The 6,845-nt window shown below is 40.1% G+C and overlaps 1 pseudogene; it reads right to left on the reverse strand.

Moving 5' to 3' along the window:
- On the reverse strand, window positions 1-177 carry LOC140287543 (U2 spliceosomal RNA; annotated as a pseudogene).
- Window positions 178-6,845: the final 6,668 nt, after the last annotated feature.

A 6,845-nucleotide genomic window follows, 5' to 3' on the forward strand; every position in this document is an offset into this window, starting at 1 on the left:
GGAGAGCGCACCGTTCCCAGCGGCACTGCAGTACCGGGTCGATGCTTGGAGTGAACGGAGCAAGCTCCTTTTTCAACTCCTATTGATAAAAATCCATTTAATATGTAGTCCTTGCATAGACATATCACATATTAAACTGATAAGTACAGATGGATTATGTGCAATTAGTAAAGAGAGTAGAGGACGATCTCTCTCGTTGGAAGTCCTTACCTATATCACTTATGGGGAGAGTTACAACCATTAAAATGATGATACTACCAAAAGTTAACTATTTGTTCTCAATGATCCCCATAAAACTATCTGCTACTTGGTTTAAGTCACTAGATTCATGCATCTCCAAATTTCTGTGGAAAAACAAACCACCACGTATTAGTTTAAAAACCCTACAGAAGACCAAGGACAGTGGTGGATTAGATTTACCTAATTTTCAGCACTATTCCTTAGCCAATAGGTTACAATATATATCAAAATGGTTTAAACCTTGTTGTTGTCACAGTTCCCAGAGACGTTGTAATCGTTGAGGATTCTATATTCACCCCCTCATTAGAGGCACGTGTTGCAGATTGATGACACTGAATCTTCTTCTCTGTTCATTGCTGGCATCATTCCCAGCATCGTAAGTGTTCGTGGCATTGTTAGCCTCTTCTTCTGGATCTTGATATCGAGCATCCTTTTGTATTTCTGGTTTGTAAGTCCTCTCTCTTCGTTCACCGGAGTCTTCGTCTCTTTGTCCTTGAGTTTGGTGATTTTTTCTTCTTTTGATGCCTTGACACAGTGTGACAGGTGATACCACGTGGGAGATCCTTTAACTTGGACTGCTGTCCCTGTGCTGCGAAATGGCTGGGCTGCTCAAATGGTCTCTCCTTCATCATATACACAGTTATTTATACATCACCTTCCACCATGAAGCGTTGTCCCTTTTTGTTTCTCTCTTTGTTCTTAAAATGCTGTTATGCATGTCTAAACCAATCCATTAAACTAGATCATTTTGGCAGTAAAGCGATCTACAATGTGCTTGGTCGCAAAGCTGCTCATCTGTGGTAAACAGCTCTTCAGAAAGGCATTCTTCAATTGATTTCACTAATTTTATGTAATAATTTTGTGATTTCCTACAAAACTACACTTCTTCTCCCATCTGTCTGAGTATTTAATATTGTCTGGGTCCCGTTAAAACATGTATTTTTCCCATCTAATTCCTTGTTTGCTTTAAAACAAGTATTCCCCATTTTCTATCCCTTCAGTAGCCAACCAGTTTGTATGGAGTACACTGGAGCAACTTGACTGATCAGTAAAACACTGCTTTTGTTGTCACCGCAAGGCTTCCCCCGTCGGTTGTTTCACTGAGACACTACTGAGTAACTACAACTCAACACAGTTTATACACATAACATTCATATACATACTAACAAACAAACAAACAATAATTTATCGCAATTTTCTCATCTCTGTTTGAACGTACACCCAGGTAAATATTCCTGTAGTCTTCTCATACCGACTATGGACCCATTCATTGTTTAACTTCACTGTTTTGCAAATCCTAATTGAATATTACACATTGACATTGAACTTTACTGGATAAGCAGGTCTTCATTGCATTCAGCAGCCTATATGTGAGCATCTATGTGTAAGCTGTTCTTCTTTGCATTTATCAGCAGCAAGCAATTCTTCACTGCACATGCATATGTAAATAGTAAAACAATTCCAATGTGTTAGCGAAACCTTCTATATCACAGTGGTTTCTAAGATCTATTTTAAGTTCTTTGCCATCAGTGAGATGACATAGTTTACAAAGTGTGTCAAATTATCACTGAAGATCTTTTCAGGAATTTCAAATCTAGAAATGAGTTATTTTACGCGTGATTTTGCTACTGAGAGTGCATCTGCTTGTGCACATGGAAATATTTCAGACCATTTGGTAAAAACCTCTGTTGTCACTGAGCAGAATCGTTTCCCTTAACATTAATTTAGTTCAATGAAATCTACACAATAATGAAATAATGAAATCCAAACAAATATGTTGAAAAAGATACACTGGCTTAGGGAATTATCTTCGTTTTGGTCTTAGATTGCCCTGTGGAATGTATTGTGCACATATTTGACCTGCTAGACAAAACTTTATTCATTTATTTATTCTAAAAAAAAAAATTCAATAATTAGTAAAACCATATGCTGTAAAAACCTTGTTCATTATTGCTTCCATCCCTCCTGTTGAGACATGACATGGTCCGTGGCTCAATACTGCAGCATATTTAAACAAATTCTTTGGCAGTATGGTTTTCCTTCCGGTCATTCATACGAGTCTATTGTAGATGGCAATTGAATAACATCTAATAATGCTAAAATATTTGTAGTTTATACATTTAGCTGTGGATGTCAACATACCTGTTTTTCCAATGCTGTGTTAACACATGTACAGTTGAGAAGGCATACTGACTGTCAGTGTAAACGTTAACAACCTTTTTGTTATTTAATTTACAAGCTTCAGTTAAAGCTACCAATTCGACTGCTTGAACAGAGTAATTTTTTGGTAGTGGTTGTTTTAAGAAAACTTCAGTTTCTGTTACTACTGCAAATCCTGTAGCATTTGTGCCATCAGGGTTTTTTGCTTGACCTGTTGAATAAATATAGTTATTTCTGCATTTTCATAACGTATATCAGTTAAGTCTGGCCTGGGTAAAACACTGATGGTTATTTCTGACATGCAATCATGAGGCTTTCCATCTGTGGGGTAGGTAGCAGTGTGGATGGATTAAGTGTAGCACATCTCTCGACAACAAGGTGTGGCTGTGAAAGAAGAACTGTTATGTAGGAGAGATGTCTGGTAAAGATATTTTGTTAAGTAACCATATCACAGCCACTGCATGAGGTACCTTAAGTGTTAATGGGTGAAATAACACCATTATTGTTGATGCCTGCACTGCCAATGGCTTCTGGCCATTGATTCAAAAGTACGATCTCGTCCCTGTTTCCCCCTTTCAGTGGACACTTGCCCCTAATTACCGCAATTCAGCAGGGGGTCTTTCATTAGGAGTACTGGACTCCCCCGTGCACGGTTTCAGCTCCGACCCTGGAAAGCGGAAAAAACGTTGAGATCTGGTTTGAGGACCCAATTGTTGAGAAAAGTCTCTCAATGAGACTCAGAGTTGCTGGAGTCAGTTAATGCAAATGTTTAATCTTGCAGCAAGTTCAAGAATGTGTGTGTGAATGGGTGTATGTGTGCGAACGTGTGTGAGTTTGTGTATGTGAGAGTTTAATGAACCTGTTATCCACAGGCAGGTCTTAACTAGTATGGCACAGGTCCAGCCTGTCTCATCTTTTTTGGAAGGTCCAGCGCTCGGCCGTAACCCTTCTGTCTGTTTGGACTCTCACATACATTCGGTTAATCATAGAAAAACGAGAACAAAACTTTTTAGCCCCTTAAATTCATAAAACAGACATGGTGCAGTTATTTCCATTCTAGAAAATAAGAGTAATCACCACCATTCCTATAAATTCTGGATATTCTAACAATCTGAATCTTTTTTAAATGTTCGATGAAGCCCTTTGCTGTTCTGTTTAGAGACTCAGCTGATCATAAACCAAGTTTTGCTCTTGAACCAAGCTTCTAAACTCTTCACCTTTTTCATTTCTCAGTTAGTATTCACTTTAAAACTGATTAAAAGAAAAATTAAATGAATGCCTATCAACAAATGTGGGATCTAAACTCTAGTGCTTTCTCTAAAATAATTTCCTTTCTCAATTCAGAAATGTGTGTGTGTAAGTCACAACACCCGTGACACCAAAACGGCTTTCTTTTCTCTCTTTTCTCTACACTCTGCACTGTGAGCACACACACCAAATCAGAAAGGCTTTTTTCTCTCTTTTCTACATTATGGACTGTGGGGACACAAAACCGCTCTCTCTCTTTTTTTTTTTGATTGTGTGCCAGGGCGTTGTCTCACGTATTAGATTATGCTTAAGATACGAATGGGTTTATCAGTCACATCAGAATCCGTACATACTGATCCTCCCGTAATAAAATGGTCGGATCTTATCAAACACACTTTGTTTCTTGTGACAAGTCAGCGAAACAGCGTATACACGTCAAGACACTGAATCAAGTTTGCCACAAGAACTCATAAGTTTGGCAGTATTGCTCTGCCGTCAGCAATCATACACCCATTTTATTTTCATGAGACATGTGCAGGCACCTGTTCATCTACTGTTCTATCACTATGAATTAGTTTATCTATTATCAATAAGGATACTTCTACAACTACTATCAAAGTATGTCTTCTTATGTTGTCAGTTGCTATATATGAATAAGTGGGTTGCTACTGAAAAGCATTAAGCATGTCACACAGCCCAAACATATAACATTTCAGGACACACCACACAGTTAACAACCACAGTGAAGCGTGTCAAAGCCCAAACATGTAACATTCAACAGGACACTTACACAACACATTCAAATCAAACAGTCAGACAACATACAAGAACATATACCCCAGCCGGGTAGGAAGGTCCAGCGCTCGGCCGTAACCCTTCTGTCTGTTTGGACTCTCACATACATTCGGTTAATCATAGAAAAACGAGAACAAAACTTTTTAGCCCCTTAAATTCATAAAACAGACATGATAGTCTGAGACGATAGGACTGCTTTTTAGTTTTTATTTGAATAAAAGAGGGTTTCCCGGTTGTGTCATTAGTGAGACAGAGATTTCATGGGTAAGTGAAACTTTTGAAGCAGTCCGAAGAAGTGTGAAGTACTCCGAAGAAGTGTGAGTACAGATTAAGGTCCTCATTGGAGACGTCCTTTGAGTGAAGGAATATATTTCCCCATTCCAAGTCTGAGAATGGGAAACAGTAGGTCTCAGACTTTTGACCCTACCGGGGGACCTAAGCATGATGAAATGAAAAAGACATATGGTCCAGAGGTTTTCCACCAGAAGGTTCTTTTAGTATGTTAGAAATAAGAAAATTAGAAGAAAAGTTTTGCAAATATGAGAAAGAGATGAAGCAAAAAAAAAGAAAATTAAGTTTAAATAAGAAGTAAGAAAGGTATAGAATTTTGGAAAAAATAAAGTGTATTAAGAGAAAGAAAGGAAAATGTTAAACAAATGCCATGACGGAATGATGATAATAATTTAGTATTAGCTGTGCCGGATCCAGACCTGGACTCCTGCCCTCCACAACGCCTGCAACAACAACAGCCAGCCCTGCCACAAGCCTCTGGCTCTCGGGAAGAAGGGACTTCTTCCATCCTCCCTCGGGAAGAAATTCCATCATTCTCACAACATCAGCTACATAGGTCTGATGATGAGGAAAAGGAAGACGTTTGGTTCTCCAGCGTACCTGCCCAAGAACTTTTAACGCAAGTGACAAAAATCCTTTACCCACAATCTGGACTTCAGAGATCTAAACGTGAGAAAAAACAAAACCAGATTCAAACCATGCCTATGGTTAAAGTTGCAGTTCCCACTGGACCATTACTGGTTTATCGACCCTGGACTGAGACTGACATCATGGAAGCATAACAATGCTTACCAGATCCAGAGATTTCTGGACCCCATTTTGCTGACGAGTTGCGAGATTTCTGCGCACAATTCTGCCCGACTGGGGTTGAATTGCGTCGCATATTGGCAACAAAGTTCAAACCGTCCGACCTCTGCAAAATAGAGGCCAGTATGCTACAACTGGATTTGCGACCTACCAACAGTGAACGAGGACATAATGATAACGCTCAATATGAAGCAGCCAACCAAAGACTGTGTCAAGCCATCACCACTCAATTTCCAACCAAAATCAATATGTCCCACATTTACACCTGCAAACAGAAACCTGGTGAAGGGACTGATGATTTTGTACACCGCATCCTTGAGGAAGTCAGCAAGCACAGCGGTCATCAGAGACCAAGGGATTTGGGTAATGAATCAGGACCATGGGAGAGTATTGCATGCAATGCAATAATTAAAGGCCTCATGCCAGATGTCGCCACTGAAGTAAAGAACATTTACGTGGGATGGTGTGAGGGTCCTCGTTTGGCTGACGTTCGCCGATATGCTCGCCATGCTCATAACCAAATTGAGACGCGTAAGACAACCAAAAGGGACAAGTGTGAAAAGGAGCTGCATTTGGCAGCCATGACCATGTATTACGCAGTTGGTGTAAACAGAGGACGAGGCCGAAGTCGAAGACGTGGACGTGTGGGATCAGAGCTATGATCCGAATATTTGTTTTTACTGTGGCCAGACTGGACACTGGAAGAAGGACTGTCCACAGCTGAAAAGTGATGAAATTGGGCAAAAGGCTGACTGAGGGTGGGAGGCAGGTTCTGGACGTCACGCAGCAGCGGAGCCTCCACTAATGGGTGATAGCACAAACACACTCACACATTTTTCCTGCTCTGTGTAGTGAAGAAACGCTTGCCGACTGTGATTCACGTAGTAAAGTTTTGCATGCTATTTCCGTCCTAGAGCAAAGATATTTCTCTCAGAATATGGGAACTTATGTTCATCAGTAGTGACGTCAGGGGAGTTTTATTGTCCTCCAAAGTTAAGTGGAAACCACGTTTACTCTATGTCTGCCTCAGGCCAGGTTGTGAAGGAGAAAATGACAATGCCCATTGCGTGTTGTCACTCCCGATGAGCTCTCCTTCAAACACTAATTTTTGTTATCAGAGTTGTGTCCCATTAACCTGATGGGCTGTGATCTCATGTGTAAATTAGGCATTATTTTAACTTCTACACCAGAGGGTGTTAAGGTTATGTTACAGCCTGACAAAGTTTTCACAGCAGTGCAGTTTGATTCATCGGCACTTACATATGCTTATGAGTGGAAACTTCCCAGCTCTCCTTTTTCACAAC

This window comes from Leuresthes tenuis, unplaced genomic scaffold (assembly GCF_036924035.1).
Source record: "Leuresthes tenuis unplaced genomic scaffold, fLeuTen1.0.hap1 SCAF_144, whole genome shotgun sequence".
In the NCBI taxonomy this organism is placed as follows: Eukaryota; Metazoa; Chordata; class Actinopteri; order Atheriniformes; family Atherinopsidae; genus Leuresthes; species Leuresthes tenuis.